This window comes from Gossypium hirsutum, chromosome A05 (assembly GCF_007990345.1).
Source record: "Gossypium hirsutum isolate 1008001.06 chromosome A05, Gossypium_hirsutum_v2.1, whole genome shotgun sequence".
Classification (NCBI taxonomy): Eukaryota; Viridiplantae; Streptophyta; class Magnoliopsida; order Malvales; family Malvaceae; genus Gossypium; species Gossypium hirsutum.
The window spans coordinates 33,779,507-33,797,016 of NC_053428.1; the positions used below are offsets into that span (position 1 = coordinate 33,779,507).

The 17,510-nt window shown below is 34.0% G+C and overlaps 1 pseudogene; it reads left to right on the plus strand.

Moving 5' to 3' along the window:
- Window positions 1–5,875: 5,875 nt before the first annotated feature.
- On the plus strand, window positions 5,876–16,921 carry LOC107902514 (aspartyl protease AED3-like; annotated as a pseudogene).
- The last annotated feature ends 589 nt before the right edge of the window (window positions 16,922–17,510 follow it).

The window sequence follows — 17,510 nt, forward strand, 5'->3', positions numbered from 1 at the left end:
ATTAATTAATAATAGGGTAAACTAAACAGGTAATCACCTAATTTTCATAAGTTTCATTTTAAGAAGTAGGGTTTGTATCTCTTTTCATTTTGATCATCCTTCCCTATAAAAGTTAATGGAAATCCCACATGGAATTCCAACTCATTTTTCTTTCACTCGAAAATTTTATAATTAATAAATAATTTTTATAATTTATACCAAACTTAATAAAATTTTTTTTATTTCACTTATTTTCTTCATCCTCAAGAGCAAAAAGAAAAACCAATTCCGTAAGCATCAAATCTTGGTCGCCTATTCACCGTTGCCGTCGATCTTGAAATACCGTCATTAGGCCACGCTTCGAAGATAACCCACTGTCCAAAGCTACCCAAGACAAAGTCTTTCCTTCTTTTCTTCGCTATTTCTCTTTTTTTCTCCTTGATTCATCATAGCCATTATTGCCTCTCTACCCAAAACTGATACACCCATTAAACCTCCACAATCAAACACTGCTTTGAAGCTTTTTTATAAAATAATTCTAAAATTTTGAATAATTATAAAAATAATCTACTTTTTTATTATGTACGCAAATGACCTGAAATAAATAGTGAAAGTTGGTGGAACCAAAGAGATTGACGCCACCAATATGCCATGTCAACTAGTCGATTAAAAAAATTAATTTTTCTAATGGAGCCATATAGAATGACGCCACTTGTATAAATACCAAAGAAATATTAGTATTTTTCAATAACAGAACCATAAAGAATGGCACTGCCACTTTAATGTGTCAATTTTTTTTAGAAGCATTTTTTATTTAAAAATGTTAGGATCGACTTGATTAAGCAACAAACAAGTAAAAATAGTAGAAGAAATTGAGAAATTGAACACATATATTTAACGTGGAAAAACTCCTCCAAAGAGGATAAAAACCACGGGCAAAGATAATTTTACTATAATGGAAAAGGAAACGAAGAGTACAAAAGATGGAGATAAAAAAAAGAAACTAAACTCCGAAAACCCGAAAACAAAGAATCCTCAAAACGTAAATACAAAATTCTCTAAATGTGTTATGAGTTCTAATATCTAATGGGCGTATTTTCTAAGATTGTAAAAGAGCCTATTTATAGGCTAAATTCATAGGTCAAATAATAATAAAATAATTTAAACTAATCAGTGTTTGATTGAAACAAATAAATAGAGTTTAACTAAAAAATTATTTCTCAAATTTGACTAAAAATAGGAGTCATATTTAACAAATCTCCACCTTGACTCATATTTCCATAACGCCATCTTTGCCAAAGCCCACCACGAGCCTATCTTGAACTATGTAGGGAATTAACTGAGTCGAATCTGTGGTTAGAAACTGGAAGACTTCTAACCTTCGACTTGTACACTGCCAAATCAAAACTAACACGGGTCTGATTTTCACAAACACAGTGCCCTAACTTTTCAAAACCTACAGCCAAAAGAGAACCTCTCTTCAACGCAATAGTCATACATTTCCCCCCCTACGACCAAGTTGGCTCCGCTCCAAACGAGTTGACTTCGACTCTGTAATGGACGAGGGACGTCCGATTTCACCGGTCACTATAGAACCTTCTAGAATATAAAGATTGCTGGTTTTTTTACCTTTTAACAAAACGAGAGCTCCACGAGATACTTTAATGCCACTCGACTTGATGTTGATTCTGCATCTTTTCAAGTCTAAAATACTCAATGAGATGAGATTTTTTCGTAAATCAGGTACATACCTGACATTTGAGAGCGTCATAATCGTCCATCGTGTATCCTAATTTTAACAGTACCAATACCAATTACCTTACTAGATGAATCGTTTCCCATACGCACAACTCCACCTTCAACTGAACTGTATGCGGAGAACCATTCTCTATTGGGACACATATGAAAAGAACACCCGAATCTAGGATCCACTTGGATGTGAGCTTGGAGTTATCACTCGTTAACACTAACAAGAAATCATCACTGTTTTCGTCGACCAAATTAACACCAGCTACATCTTCCTCGTTACTCTCAGTAGCTCTTTTATTTCGAAGTTTATAACAATTTGCTTTGACGTGACCTAACTTTTTACGATAGTGACACCTTTTGTCTCGTTTCTTTGATGCTATCAAAACGGAAGCTTGCCTATCTGCTTTTCTATCCAAATGAAGCTCATTGTTGAGTTTGTCTCTACTCAACAAATGACCCTTCACATCTTTGAACGAAAGTTTGTATCTACCATAAATCAGGGTCTCCTTAAAAGACTTGTATGAAGAGGGTAAAGAGCACAATAATAGCATAGCTTGATCTTCATCATCAATATGAACCTCAACGTTCTTTAAATTATTTAAAAGAGTAATGAATTGACTGATGTGATCTCTAAGAAGCTTACATTCGTTCATGCGAAACGTAAATAGACGTTGTTTCAACACTAAACGGTTATCTAGAGACTTAGTCACATAAATAGTTTCTAACATTTTCCAGAAGGTAGATGAGGTCTTCTCCATCAATACCACCTACAATACCGTATTCGCGTGGCACAACTGGATTGCAGAAAAAGCCTTTTCATCAAGCTCTTCTCATTCTGTTTTATTTAAATTCTCAGGCTTTTTCCCAGTAATAACTTTTTTCAAACCAGATTGAACTAGAATTGTCATCATCCGAACTTACCACAGATTGAAATTTGTCTCACCATCGAACTTCTCAATTTCAAACCTTGTTATTGACATCTCTGAATGAGCTGATCTATGAAAATTAAACTAGCTCTGATACCACTTGTTAGGGTCGACCTTATTAAGCAAAGAACAAGTAAAAATAGTAAAAAAAATTGAGAAATTGAACACACAAATTTAACGTGGAAAAACTCCTACAAAAATGATAAAAAATCATAGGTAAAGATAATTTTACTATAATGACAAAAGAAACGAAGAGTGCAAAAGATGGAGATAAAAAAAACTAAATCTCGAAAACCCGAAAACAAAGAACCCTCAAAATGTAAATACAAAATTCTCTAAATGTGTTATGAGTTCAATATCTAGTGGGTGTCATTTCTAAGGTTGTAAAAGAGCCTATTTATAGAATTAATTCATAGGTCAAATAATAATAAAATAATCTAAACTAATCAGTATTTAATTGAAACAAATAAACAGAGTTTAACTGAAAGATTATTTCCCAAATTTGACTGAAAATAGGAGTTATATTTAACAAAAAATAATATTGATATTTTATTTGGTGGAGCCATAGAGAATGGCGCCACCAATATCCTATATCAGTTTTTTTTAAATGTGTTTTTTTAATTTAAAATAAAAATAAAATTTATATTTTATTTGGTGGAGTCATTCTCTTTGGCGTAATCAAATGGCTATATATAACCCCAATGGTAGTTCACTCTAAGTTGAAAGAGAGATGATGAGTTTTTTTTTATATTTTATTGTTTCTGTTTATTTAGAAAATTTTATAATTTAAAGGTATGTTTTGTTTAATGATAATCTGGTGGAGATCCGACACTGGCAACTTTAATGATTATATTCGACGACAATTTCAAGTAAAATTAGGGGTCTCGATTGTCAGATATTTATTTGGTAACAGGTTCAAATTGGTTATGTAAGTCTTTCCGTTGGCTGTGGTAGATAACGTGTTCAAATTGGTTATGCAACCAACGGGTGGATTATTTGGGATTCTCTAGGTCAACGGGATGTTTGAAGGTTTTAAGGAATCCCAAATCGAATCACACGAGTGAGATCATCAATATCAGCAGCATCTGAGCTGCAAGTTAATAGCACCGAAAAACTTGCTCAGTCGACTTGCTCGTGTTGCGGTTAAACATTGTATTTTTCAATTTATAAGACAATGTTGTTGGTCTTGAACAAAATCGTTTAATTATATTTTATTTGTAAGATAAAATTTTGTCGGTCTTGAACAAAATCGTTTAATTATGTATTATTTGTAAGACTCAAAATCATTTAAATTTTTTTTAGTATTGAAAAAATTGCTCATGTTGTAAAATTATATATTGTAAATTAAGTAAAATTATTTTGGAATGTTGCAAATGTAAAATAATATTTTGTAAAATATAATTTGTGAATTATGTAAATTGATAATTATTTAAAATGTTGGCAATGTAAACTAATTTTCATTTAAATTATTTTTGTAATGTGAATTAATAGTTTGATAATTGGCATTTTTAAAAGAAATATAAAAAGAGAGGACCAAAAAATAAAGAAAGTTTGGGAAAAAATGAGAATGAAAAAAGAAAGAAAGTGGGAGAGGGATTGGCTGAAAAAAAGAATGAGAAATGGTGATTTTAAAAAAAATTATATATATATACTAGGGCATTTTTAAAAGAAGTTAAAAAAAGACCAAAAAATAAATATGAAAAATTTATTGATTGGTCATATCGCGTCAGCCGCGTCAACGATGTGACTAGTCGAGAAAGAGGATGGTTGCTTCTTTTTAACGGAAAAAAAAAGAAAGAAAAACTTACTTGTTGTTGAGGCCGGCAAGGCTGTTTTTTATAAAAATAACCTTAAAATTTTGAATAAATGCAAACATGACCCTTTTTTTTTATGTACGTAAGACGACTAATGCACTTTGTCATCTAGAAAGTTTCCAAGTTTCGAGAATATAGTTTTACATTCTCTCCCTTCAAGCGTTGTCTTCCATGACATTCTTGACATCTTCGACGTGCATGTGCCTAACATCCATCTGTTTTGATTGTCTCAACCCCATTTTTGGCATCAAGGTTGTCATTCTATAAAACGTAGCTAAGAATGCGTACGCCTTAAGATGGAATTAACAACCTCAACAAGGTTGTCGTCATATGACCATATCGATACCCATCATCAAAATATTAAGCCCATTATTACGACTCCATGCTACCCAATCATTGTTTTTGAGAAAGATTGAACCTCGCCATATCAATCTCCAACCTCGCCAGCTTATGCCTGAATCGATGCGGTTCCAGTTCATACCCTGCGTATGTATTTCGATAAAACACGTTATATTCCTTTTAGTAAATGGACTCAAAATATTTACAAATATAGTTTTAATTACAATATTTGTACCCATTTTCACGATTTATTTGCGCCAATCCTTATTCTTGTACCATTGTGAAAGTTGACAGCGATGTGGTGAATACAGTAGATGGACATCTACGGAACCTCGGATCACCGAATTGCAGCAACAAGACCCTTGGATCTGTCAGAGACAATGCAAATGTTGTCTTGCCTGACAACATGCCTTCGCAAGTTCCTAATGAAAAGTTCCTACAATTCGAAGTTCTCCAACTCCACAATGGCGAAAGTGATCGGTAGTATATTTCGGTTACCGTCTTCTACAACCACAATCAATAATATCTTTGCGTATTTTCCATAAAGTCATGTTCCATCAACCTGCACAAGGGTTTGCTGTGGGAGAAGACCTTAATATAACAAAAGCCACTTTTTGCTGCTTGTAAAGTGGCAATAAAATCCCTTAAATTTTCTATTAAATTGACAAGCAGAAGTTCATGAGCGCCACACACACAAGGGAAAAATGAAAAACCCAAATTTTTTTCCTATAGATTTTCAAATAAAGCTTGACCCTTGTGTTGAAAATATGATGAAAGTGGAGAAAATATTACTTGTAGACCACATAATTTTCTGTAGCATAAATTAATAAAGTATTAAACTTTGTATAAATATATAATACTTTAAAAAATATTTTAATATAAATATAAGGAGAATAATATACATGAAAATGATACAAATAGATATAATTATTCATATGTCACTCCACTTCACTTGAAAGGTTTCCCCACTTCTATATAATTATACATATATACAATGTATATACATACACTCTAATCCACTTAAAAGGCAAGCTTCCCACTTCTATTCTTAAACATTCCGATAATACTATGAAAGCCCACACATTTTCTCTGGTTTTCTTCTTGTTTTCAGTAGCCCAAGGATTGAACCCCAAATGTGAGATCCAAGACCAAGGTTCAAACCTCCAAGTGTTCCATATTTACAGTCCCTGCTAACCCTTCAGGCCCTCAAAGCCACTGTCATGGGAAGAAGATGTGCTCCAAACACAAGCCAAGGACCAGGCCAGGCTCCAATATTTGTCGAGCCTGGTGGCTAAGAAACCTGTGGTGCCGATAGCTTCTGGCAAGCAGATTGTGCAAAGTCCCACTTATATCGTGAGGGCCAACATTGGAACCCCACCTCAAACCTTGCTTATGGCATGGAACTAGCAATGATGCCGCTTGGATACCTTGCACAGGCTGCCTTGGCTGCTCTTCTACTGTCTTTGACAAAGCTAAATCCACCACTTTCCAGTCCCTAGGCTGCCAAGCTCCTCAATTCAAGCAGGTAACCTCCCAGCCTTTCATTTCTCCACAACTTCCTATGAATGCCAAAACCCTATCCATCTTAAGATTTTACACAGATTTGCTCCAAATGTGGAAGCGTTTTTGTAAAGTTTGGCAGCCAAAGGGTGAGGAAGTTTGAGTATATGGTTTATGGTTTAGGGTTTATTACTTATTATTTTTACGTGTTACTTATAAAAGTCAGTTAATATACGTTTAATTGTTGCGGTTTGAGATTTTAGAGTTGAAAAACATAAAGATTAAAAATGATCCAATTAGAAATATTAATTAAATTTATAACTTTAAGCATATTAAATGTAGAATTTAACCAATTAAATTTTACTAGTACCATTTAATTCTAGATTAAAATTTTAAAATTTTAAAAATATATAAATTATACTTAATTAAATTAAAATATAAAAATTAAAGGGTAAAGTACAAAAATAGTCATTTTTGTTGGCCTTAAATTACATTTTAGTCACTTATGTTTGAAATGTTACATTTTAGTCACTCACGTTATCGTTTTATTACGAAATGGTCACTCTACCGTTAAGTTCCATTATCCTCCTCACAATGGTCCTACGTGGCGGTCCAAATGAGTTTAACATGCCAACTTGGATGTCCTACGTGGAAGTTCAAATTAAATTTATTTAATTAAAAACCTATTTTTGTCCCAACAATTGAATATCCAAGTTGGTATTTAAAACCTATTTGGACTGTTACGTAGGAATGTTGTTAAGATGTCCTACGTGGCAGTCCAAATTAAATTTATTTAATTAAAAACCTATTTTCATCTCAACAATTAAATATCCAAGTTGGTATTTAAAACCTATTTTGGATTGTTACGTAGGAATGTTGTTAGGGAGGGAACAAAATTTAACGATAGATCAATAACTACTTCGTCACAAAATAATAACGTAAGTAACTAAAACGTAACATTTCAAACATAAGTGACTAAAATGTAATCTAAGACAAACAAAAATAACTATTTTTATAGTTTACCCAAAATTAAATTACTTTCAATTCTCAATCGGAAATAATTTATTGGTTTAATACTTATTAAATGTAAATATTTAATATTGATTTTTTTAATATGTTTTAGCTCTTGACTGATTTAATGTTTATTCGACTTATTATACCCATTGGACATGAATTCACCACTGATTTCGGGTCCAGTCTGATTTTTTTCATTAGCTCCACTAATTACATCCACCTGCACGAATGAAACAGAATTTGGACAAGACAATCCCAACAGCTGCACCACTTTGATCCACGGCCAATCTAACAACTTCCCATGTACCTTATCAATCTAATATCTTAAAAGCAGTTGCATGACGTGATGGATTCAGATACAAAATCCCAGCTGCGATGGCAGTGACAACACTTGCATATTCAACATGACCTACGGGGGTTCAACCATTGCAGCAAACCTCTCACAGGAACATTCACCTTAGCCAACGACTCTGTCTCGAGCTACACTTTCGGTTGCCTGCAAAAGACAACCGGCAACTCGGTGCCACCACAAGGTCTATTGGGGCTCGGCCGAGGTCCATTGTCCCTTCTGTCTCAGACCCAAGACCTGTACCAATCCACATTTTCATACCGTTTGCCTAATGTTAGCTCCGCCAACTTTTCCGGGTCATTGAGACTTGGGCCAGTTGGGCAGCCAGTGAGGATCAAATACTCCCCATTACTGAAGAACCCGAGGAGACCATCGGTTTACTTTGTGAATTTGATTGGAATTAGAGTTGGAAACAAAGTTGTTGATATCCCACCATCTGCCATTGCTTTCAATCCTAACACCGGTGCTGGCACCATTATTGATTCCGGCGATTTTTTGCCTTTTATTCTATCAAAATATTTGCTGTTCTTTAATTATTTAATTTTTATGTGATGCAAAATTATAAAAAAATAATATAATATATTATATAATTAAAATATAGATTTATCAAATTAAATTCAAATTTTAAATGTTGCATGATGCGAACCTGATCGCATCATGTTACGACCCAACTCCACAACATCGAGAATGGCCCAAACTCGAGGGCCTCAAGTGCAAGATGAAGTTTAATTTCAGCTCAATAAGCTCAATTTTAGTTTTACCCAGCTCAATGGAGCTGAACTCAGCTTGTTTGAGCTCATTTGAACTCGTTTGAGTTCATTTTAATTTTTTTTAGTTCATTTGATTTTAATTGCTGGAATAAATTAAATAAGTTAGTTAATTTAGTTAAAGTCAGCTCAAATAATTAGTTTATTTTATTGTGACAAAAATCTGGACATAATTAATTAAAGTTTTAATGTGTCTTTAGTTGAGGACATAATTTTTAATGTGTCTAGTTTAAGACAAACTAATTAGCTGCTGCTAATTAATTTGTCTTAGCCGAATTAATGTGCAGGTATTAATGTGTTTGCTGCTATTTAATTTGTCTTTGTTTTAGCCGAATTAATGTGCAGGTATTAGTGTGTTCCAGCTCAAGCATGATGATAATATGTCTTAAGTTTGTTGTTGGTTTAATGTGCCGAATTAATGATGTCTTGTTTTAATTAAATGCTGTCGATTTTTGAGATGTCTTAAACTCCATTAATTTGTTGTTTTTAATTGTGCAGCTACATACATTGGACGGCATTTATATGGGGCTGTTGGTTTAGTTTTCCAAACACCTTTTTCGTGAACAACAAAGGACACATGAAGAGCTGCTATTTTTTTCTTTCTCCCAAGCTGACCATTGAAGTGTTTCAAGCTGCCAATAAATTCTTCCAGCCCATTCAGCTTATCAAAGCAGCTCATTAAAGGCCATTCACCTCTTTGGCCGAATTTAGCATGGCCAACCAGCTCCATTCAGCCTCTTAATTAACTTTGTTTAATTTTAGCTGATTGGAATCAGCAAAGTGCTACCCATTGGCGTTCCCAAAGCTGCTAAGAACCTTCAAGGAAGTTTCAGCCCTTCTAGCTGAATCACAAGCTGCCCATTTGGTTTCCTATATGGCCAATCAGCTCCTATCCATTCCAATTAATTCCAGCTGCATGTAGACACCTTAGAAGCTGTCCAAAGACGTTCTCAAGGCTGGAGAAGTTTCTTGGACTTTTCCTGAATTTTTCTGGAAATTTCAGCTCATTTAAAGGCTGAATTAAGTGACTATTCAGCTAGTTTTGAGACCATTCGGCTGACCATGTTTTAGGCTATAAATATTGTTAAATTTCATTTGTAAAGGTTACACATTTTGATACTTTGTTTTTTTTATGAACTTCATTGTTCTAGTGAGAGTTCAATTCTCTTTATTCACTTTTGGACTGATTTGACTTATCGGGATTTCATCTCGTGGCGTCGATCTCTCCTTTATTTTCCCGAACTTATCACTAACCTGGTGTGGCGTTCATCCCTTCAATTATACCTTTGGTTCTTACTTTTCTAAGTAACGGGTCAAGGTCCATCCATCTATCAACCTTCTTTTAATTTCTTGTTAGCCAAATTTACCCTATCTTTCCATTAACCATTTTAAACCCCTTGTTTAAGCCTATTTTCAACCTATTTTCACCCTTCTTTTCAAACGAGCCAAAACTTACTCAATTTACGATCGGGCAACTATTACGACTCAAATCATTTTGAGGCGAGTTAGTATCATTTGGTATCAGAGCTGGTTAAATTGAGGTAAGTATCGATGTTTTCAGAAGTTTCGGTATCGTATTGTTAAAAAAATAAAAAAAAGTCGAAAATAGTGAAAAAAAGAGAGAAAAAAATTCAAAATTAAAAAAAAAGTTGAAAAAAAAGAAAATATTTATTTGAAGAAAAAAAGTCGAAAATAGTGAAAAAAAAAGAAAAAAATTCAAAATTAAAAAAAATTATTGCTGAAAATTGTATTTGTCTTTTGTAAATCCCGATAATCAATTTCTTGCTACTATCACCATCTACCCAAACGGCCACACCTTCACATTTTATTTTTTCTTCTAACCCTCATTTGTCCCAACATCATTTCCAACCCGAACCGATTATCATTTTTGTAAGCCGACTCCACACCGAAAAGACCGCTAAGCCTAAGTAGTCTATCGTGAATCGAGAGAAAAGAATAGAGTGGAAAAAGGCACGAGCGTGTGAGACTATTCAAGCGGAGGTAAAAGCCAATCGAGTGTAAAACACGAGCGAGAGTGTCACTTTTTCCTTCTTCTTTCCGAGTGAAATCGTGAGGTTTGTGGTGAGGTTCTTAAATTTTTGTTTTGATCTAACATATTTTCCTTTCAATAATCAAGATGTCTTGTGAAGAATTTACCGAGTTGGAGTTCCAATACTTGGTTCAAGAAATGCGAAGAATGGCGAATTCTGAGTTTGGCCAACTGCAAGTGAGGCTAGATCGATTGGAAAAATGAGACCAAAGTGGTCGAGTTTCTTCAAGTCGAAAGACGGAACCAAAAACACCACGGAGATATACTGCCGAATACTACTTGAACAAAAATTCCTATCGTGATTCTTTCTCGCCATTGACTTCGAGGCAAAGAGATTTATACTATGACTCCTATTCGAGAAGAGCTTTTGAACGAGAGTATTTTCATCAAGGAGTTTGAGACGACAAGAAGGCGACTATGATTTTGATTCCTTCCAAGAAAATGTGCGAAGAGATAGATATACTTCTTCCTGAATTTCAAAGAAATCATTCAAGGAGTGTTCTACACGAAGTTTTGATTGTGAATCACATGCAAATAGTTCTTGGCCTTTAGAACATGATCTCTATTCCCATGATTCTTTTGTACAATCTTGTAACAAGAAAACAAAGAAAAAGCAAAAGAAGAAAAAGAAAACAAAATAAAAAGAAAAGAGAGGAAAAAGGCAAGTAAGAGAGAAAATGAGCGAATCTTGAGAGAACTTGAAAAGGCCTTTGAAAAACAAAAAGAACTTGAACGAGAAAATAAAATTGAAAAAGAAAGTGAAAGAAAAGAGAAAGAACTTGAACGAGAAAAGACAATTGAAAGAGAGAGAGAGCTTAAACATGAGATAGCAAAAGAAACGAGTGGAGAAGACAAGAGAGAACAAGAAAAAGCGTGGAGTGTTTTAACTAACCGTTCTATGAGTTCTCCTTGTATTGTTTCTTCTCAGGTTCCTGAAGATTCCATTGACAAGCTACAACTTCAATACCTTTCCGAAGAGAGACGATTTCGAATGATTGAGAAAGGTAATATCGAAAGTGAAATTCTCCCTCAAGAGCTTAAAGGCAAGCAAGGTAAGGAGTCTTTAACAATTTCGTCACGACAAACTGATTTGAACATTGTTGAAAAAGGTACCGATGACTTAATTTTTGAAAGATCACCATTCACTATGTCGATTAATTGCCATTATTTGATTATTGATGATTTTGTTTTAAATAGTGGTATGAAAAGTTTTTCTAGTAATGAGTATGGCGTTGGCAAGCTTGTTGATGAAGTAAGATTAAGTCGGTACAAACAAAATTTGATCTTATGTGATAAAGAATTGTCACGTAAAACACCTAATTTGTTTGTTTGTGATAGTAATGTGAATTCTTTATATCGTTGTGCATGTTTGTGTAAGTCTGATCAAATGAGAATTACGATGAATGATTGTTTGAAAATATGCATGCTCAAATTTTCTTTGTTTCACTTGTGTGAGTTGTTGATGAAAGAAAGGCCATTGCCGCTTATAACAATGAACGACCAAAATCGTGTGTTTAAGCCCAGAGCAAGTCATCTTAAGTTGTTGCCAAGCAAAGGTTAGCATCATAATTTCTGTTTAAATAAATGTGTGAGCAACTTTTGCTTACTTGATGATGTGTTTCTAAATCTGAAAACAAATTTGTTGTACCGTGATAATATACGAATGCAAAATCAAATCTTTGATTCTAAAAATTGCACTATAGTAGGATTTGAAGGATTCGAGCATGTCTTGCAGGAATTTAACTTACAATTGTTTCATATTCCCTCTGTGTTGTTGTCCATGAAATTTTTAAGTCAAAATGAAACGGTAAGAGAAAACTTTGCTTCCGACACCGGAGATTATTGTCTTATATCGCTTGGTATCAAGTTGTTCAAAGGACTTGAATCAAGTACTTTTGTTGTCCAAAACCATAATTTTGAGTGCTTAATGGTTACGTTCCGATGATTATGCTTGACCTTTTTATCCATTTTGAAACAATAAGGTCGTTTTCCATTTTTGACCCTGGTATTGGTTCATTTGTTCAAGATGTGAATAAACGTTTCTTTGTGTTTAACCTTCATCGAGTCACTAATTTGTTTTACTCTTTTGTAGGTAACAATGTGAGGTGGTACCCTCCTAAAGAGGGAGGGCATGGAAATAACCCATTTCTTTCTGAAACCATTCGTAACTCCACTGGTTTTGGAAATAACTTCATCCCAATCATGAACAAATTGGTTTGTGATTTTAAAAAAATTTTCTCGAGCAAGTGGCCCGGTTTGAGGACAAAGCGTCTTCAAGAGGGAGGGAATGATGCGAACCTGATCGCATCATGTTACGACCCAACTCCACAACATCGAGAATGGCCCAAGCTCGAGGGCCCCAAGTGCAAGATGAAGTTTAATTTCAGCTCAATGAGCTCAATTTTAGTTTTACCCAGCTCAATGGAGCTCAACTCAGCTTGTTTGAGCTCATTTGAACTCGTTTGAGTTCATTTTAATTTTTTTTAGTTCATTTGATTTTAGTTGCTGGAATAAATTAAATAAGTTAGTTAATTTAGTTAAAGTCAGCTCAAATAATTAGTTTACTTTATTGTGACAAAAATCTGGACATAATTAATTAAAGTTTTAATGTGTCTTTAGTTGAGGACATAATTTTTAATGTGTCTTAGCCGAATTAATGTGCAGGTATTAATGTGTTTGCTGCTATTTAATTTGTCTTTGTTTTAGCCGAATTAATGTGCAGGTATTAGTGTGTTCTAGCTCAAGCATGATGATAATATGTCTTAAGTTTGTTGTTGGTTTAATGCGCCGAATTAATGATGTCTTGTTTTAATTAAATGCTGCCGATTTTTGAGATGTCTTAAACTCCATTAATTTGTTGTTTTTAATTGTGCAGCTACATACATTGGACGGCATTTATATGGGGCTGTTGGTTTAGTTTTCCAAACACCTTTTTCGTGAACAGCAAAGGACACATGAAGAGTTGCTATTTTTTTTCTTTCTCCCAAGCTGACCATTGAAGTGTTTCAAGCTGCCAATAAATTCTTCCAGCCCATTCAGCTTATCAAAGCAGCTCATTAAAGGTCATTCACCTCTTTGGCCGAATTTAGCATGGCCAGCCAGCTCCATTCAACCTCTTAATTAACTTTGTTTAATTTTAGCTGATTGGAATCAGCAAAGTGCTACCCATTGGCGTTCCCAAAGCTGCTAAGAACCTTCAAGGAAGTTTTAGCCCTTCTAGCTGAATCACAAGCTGCCCATTTGGTTTCCTATGTGGCCAATCAGCTCCTATCCATTCCAATTAATTCCAGCTGCATGTAGACACCTTAGAAGCTGTCCAAAGACGTTCTCAAGGCTGGAGAAGTTTCTTGGACTTTTCCTGAATTTTTCTGGAAATTTCAGCTCATTTAAAGGCTGAATTAAGTGACTATTCAGCTAGTTTTGAGACCATTCAGTTGACCATGTTTTAGGCTATGAATATTGTTAAATTTCATTTGTAAAGGTTACACATTTTGATACTTTGTTTTTTTCTTATGAACTTCATTGTTCTAGTGAGAATTCAATTCTCTTTATTCACTTTTGGACTGATTTGACTTATCGGGATTTCATCTCGTGGCGTCGATCTCTCCTTGATTTTCCCGAACTTATCACCAACCTGGTGTGGCGTTCATCCCTTCAACTATACCTTTGGTTCTTACTTTTCTAAGTAACGGGTCAAGGTCCATCCATCTATCAACCTTCTTTTAATTTCTTGTTAGCCAAATTTACCCTATCTTTCCATTAACCATTTTAAACCCCTTGTTTAAGCCTATTTTCAACCCATTTTCACCATTCTTTTCAAACGAGCCAAAACTTACCCAATTTATGATCGGGCAACTATTACGACTCAAATCATTCCGAGGCGAGTTCGTATCATTGCATTTAAGCTATTTTTTGTGTCTCTAAAGTTGGGAACATAATAATGACAACATGGTGCATTATTGTATTCCAATTGCAACTATTGAATATAGTGTACTTACTTTTGATTCTTTTAAAAATATTTTCATTAAATACTTCATGAAATTTAACTAAAAAAAACTTAATTTAAAATATCAAAAAAAACTGGCACCTAAAATTTTAGGTACCATTTTCACCCGGCTAGTTGAACCAGCCTATGTAGCCATTCGAGATGAGTTTCAAAAATTAGTTAAGGTGGCCAACGTAGCATCTTTTGGTGGTTTCAACACATGTTATACAGTCTCGATTGTGGCTTCAACGATAACGTACATGTTCGCCAGCATGAACGTGACATTTCCACAAGACAACTTGTTAATCCACAGCACAATAGGTAGCATCACATGTTTGGCGATGGCAACGGCACCGAATAACGTGAATTCTGTGCTGAATGTGAGAGCCAATATGCAGCAATAGAACCATAGGATCCTTTTCGATGTGCCAAATTCCAGGTTGGGCGTTGCCCGTGAGCTCTGCACCTACATTCCAGCTTTGTTCCCTAATTTATTTATCCCTATGTTCGTGTATTTTATTGTGTGACCATCATATTTAAAGTATTTAATATTTTTGTAAACTTAATGTATTAATAATTTGCAACATTAAATTTTGAAATTGGTATATTTGTGTTGAATTTTTGTACAACATATATATTATCAAAATCTAAGTCCATTTTATAAGCAAGTGGTTGAAAAAAGTGAGAGCGAACTTCTTCCTAAGATATTTAAATCAAGTTTTAATCTTAGAATCTACATTATAGGGAGGGCATTACCAAAATACCACTCCCAACCTGAACAATATTAGACTCAAACAATAAAATAGATGATGACACTTTTGCATATAAAAAAAATGTAAATCAATTTTTTGCTTTTAAAAAGAAAAATTCAAAGCCATGGGCTCTGGCATATTTATCCAAGATAATAGCATCAAAAAATTTGCTCAATCGACTTGCTCATATTGCAGTTAAAAATTGTATTTTTCATTTTGTAAGACACAATGCTATCTGTCTTGAACAAAATCATTTAATTTTTTTTTTTAGTATTGAAAAAGTTGTCCGTGTTGTAAAATTATATATTGTAAGTTAAGCGAAATTATTTTGGAATGTTGCAAATGTAAAATAATATTTTGTAAAATATAATTTGTGAATTATGTAAATTGATAGTTATTTAAAATGTTGGCAATGTAAACTAATTTTCATTTGAATTATTTCTGTAATGTGAATTAATCGATTGATAATGGGCATTTTTAAAAGAAATAAAAAAAGAGAGGACCAAAAAATAAAAAAAAAAGTTTGGGAAAAAATGAGAAAGAAAAAAAATTAGGAGAGGGAGTTGGCTGAAAAAAAGAATGAGAAAAGGTTGATTTTTAAATATATATATACTGGGACATTTTTAAAAGAAATAAAAAAAGACCAAAAAATAAATATGAAAAAGCTTATTGACTGGTCACATCACGCCAGCTGCATCAATGACGTGACTAGTTAAAAGAGAGAGTGACTGCATTTTTTAATGTAAAAAAAAAAGAAGAAAGAAAAACTTACTTGTTGTTGAGGTCGGCTAGGATTTTTCATAAAAATAACCCTAAAATTTTGAATAAATACAAACATGACCCATTTTTTATTATATACGTAAATCCCTGCGCAACAGCTGATGCACTTTGTCATCTAGAAAGTTTCCAAGTTTTGAGAATATAGTTCTATATTAATGGACCTCACCCTTCAAATGTTGTCTTTCATGACTTTATTGACATCTTCGACGTGCACATGTCCAACCCCATTTTTGGCATGAAGGTTGTTAGCCTATAAAATGTAGCTAAGAACACGTACGCCTCAAGACGAAATTAACGACCTTAATGAGGTTGTCGTCATAGGACCATATCGATACCCATCATCAAAACATTGAGCCCATTACCACGACTCCATGCTACCCAATCATTGTTTAAGAGAAAGATTGAACCCCACCATATTAATCTCTAACTTTGCCATTTTACACCTGAATCGATGTGGTTCTAGTTTGTACCATGCATATGTATTTTAATAAAACATGTTACAGTCCTTTTAGTAAATGGACTCAAAATATTTACAAATACAATTTTAATTACAATATTTGTACCCATGTTCACGATTTGTTTGCGTCTGTCTTTGTTCTTATACCATTGTGAAAGTTGACAGTGATGTGACGAATGCAGTAGACAGACCTCCACGGAACCTCAGATCATCGAATTGCAGCAACAAGACCTTTGGATCTGTTAGAGACAATGCAAATATTGTCTTGCTTGACAACATGCCTCCGCAAGTTCCTAATGAAAAATTCCTACGACTCGAAATTCTCCAACGGAAGTTCCTAATGAAAAATTCCTACGACTCAAAATTCTCCAACTCCACGATGGCGAAAGTGATCGATAGTACATTTTGGTTACCATCTTCTGCAACCGCAATTAGTAGTGTCTGTTTGTATTTTCCATAAAGTCATGTTCTGTAGCACCCCAAACTCGATCCAGAAGTTATGGCCGGATCCGGCATGCCACATCAAGAACGTAAAAAAAAATTTCCATTCTAAGTCCAGAAAATCGTACTTGATGTTCAAAAGATTAATTCATTAAAGGTTAAAGTGAATGGAAGCTGTGCACCAAGTAGGAAACCGGAAAAGAGGTGGTCGGACTGCTTAAGTACCAAGCTCCCTTCGGATCCAATCTTAGACATGCATATCGCCATTGCCACACCTTAACGTAATGGATATTTCTAGGAAACCGATTTAATTAAGTCATTTTTAGGAAAAGTGATTAATTTTGGAAAATACTTTCATTGCGGAAGCTTTGCTTGTTGTCGTGTTATTCTGAAATCAATTGTTGTTTTTGAAAACGCGCCCTAAAGCTATCCAATTTCAACAGTTAAAATAAGTATTACCTATCTTAGTAATACATATTAAAACCATCAAAAATAATTAAGCGACCTTATTACATTTAAAAACCCAAAACTTCAAACGTAAATAAAAGGATGTCCAGTTCACCAGAAGAAAATCAAACTTTCAAAACGGGTGGCCACTCCGAATTCCC